A 1600-nucleotide genomic window follows, 5' to 3' on the forward strand; every position below is an offset into this window, starting at 1 on the left:
GCCCCTCCCTGGACCCCGGGCCTTTGGCATAATGCTGATGAGGGGCTGCATCAGCCCCTTGATTCAAAGCAGAGATTTGAATGGGCGCTGGAGAGTGGGACAGTGGAGAGGCCAGGGAGGGCCAAGCAGCCCAAGTGGAGGAAGCCAGGAGCGGGCGAGATGGCATCTATCTGCTTTCTGAAAAGGGGCGTGTAGGGGCCTGCAAGCAGGTGGCGATGGCAGCTGGGGCAGGTCACACGCCGACATCCTTCTCATCGCCCGTCTTGGGAACAGCTTCCAGCAGCGGGTCCCTGGGACCCGCCTCTTCTCCCACCTTGACCTCACTGGCCTTAGAGTTGGGGATCCAGAGGCCGGAGTCAAAGCAGCGCTGCATGTGGTACTTTGCGTCGGTGGGGTCCCTCTTGCTGATGGCGTCTTGCAGCATCTGCACGTCTTTCACATCGAAGCACTTCTGGAGTTCCTCAGGGAGGGACTTGTAGACCTCGACGGTGTCCAGGCCGCCAGGGCCGAGCTGCTTCTCATGCTCCTCCTCCTTGTACTCCTTCATGGCCTTCTCGATGGGCAGCTTGGCACAGCCCCGCACATATTCTTTGAAGGCTTCCAGCTTGTCGTTGAAGCCCTCCACGTACTGGCGATCGGCTGTCCTAATCTCAGTGAAGAACTGCCGGAAGCAGGCCCGGGGGTCCACCTTCAGGCTCTTGGCCAGCTCCAGGATAAACTACATGACGATTGTCTGGGAGACCACCTGCTCCATGAGTGCACATTTCTTCTCCACCTCTAGATCAAAGCACCAGATGACCAAGTAATTGGCTGTCTCCTCGCACACCAGGTGGACGTTGTCCGACAGGTACTCTTGGCTGTCATCCCAGTGGCGAGCATGCCAAAGTTCTTGGTCTGTTTCTTGTACTTTTCCACGAAGGTCTTGTGTTTCTGCTCCCTCACCTGCTCTGAGTCCTCCCCGGCCTTCTCAGGTTTGGTGTTGACCATGTTCTTGCTGAAGCCGTCTTTGCTGAGCATGTCCACGTTCCAGGGCATACTCTTCTCCTTCTTGTGCATCTCCTCCAGCTTCTGCTCCCAGCTCCGATCCTCGCGTAGCTGCTGTGCCTTGGCCTGCAGCCACTCCAGCTCTGCCTTGCCGCCCTCGGCCACCTTCGGCTCCTTCAGTTTCCTCTGGCACTTGGCCACCTTGTGCTTGCACTCATGGCAGCCCCTTTCCGGTTCCTCTTCTCCTTCTGGGACTGCTCCATGCGCTCCCCCCGGGCCTGGTGCTGCCAGTGGAGGAGGCTGGCCGTGTCCATGTTGGCATGCGTCTCGTCTTCATCATCAGACACCTCTATGTGGTCCCACATGCTGTAGTCCACCATCTTGCCTTGGTGGCCCAGCCTACTCTGGCTTGGGTGGCAGCGGCAGCAGCGCTGGAGACTCCCAAGGCAAGTCTTAAATCTCTTCATGTGTGGAATCTACGGACACCATCAACAAGTCTGTTGCCAGGTGAGGGGGAAGGTCCTTGTAGTCATAAAATGGCTCCACATAGGGTTTAGTTCATCTTTATGAGGGATATGGAATACATTTATCCATGGAGCATTCATTATTTGCTCCA

The 1600-nt window shown here is 57.1% G+C and overlaps 1 pseudogene; it reads right to left on the minus strand.

The window, feature by feature from the left end:
* Positions 1 to 232: 232 nt before the first annotated feature.
* LOC129037465 (hsp90 co-chaperone Cdc37-like) lies at positions 233 to 1364 on the minus strand (annotated as a pseudogene).
* Between the last annotated feature and the right edge of the window lie 236 nt (positions 1365 to 1600).

The sequence above is a fragment of the Pongo pygmaeus genome, chromosome 4 (genome assembly GCF_028885625.2).
Source record: "Pongo pygmaeus isolate AG05252 chromosome 4, NHGRI_mPonPyg2-v2.0_pri, whole genome shotgun sequence".
Classification (NCBI taxonomy): domain Eukaryota; kingdom Metazoa; phylum Chordata; class Mammalia; order Primates; family Hominidae; genus Pongo; species Pongo pygmaeus.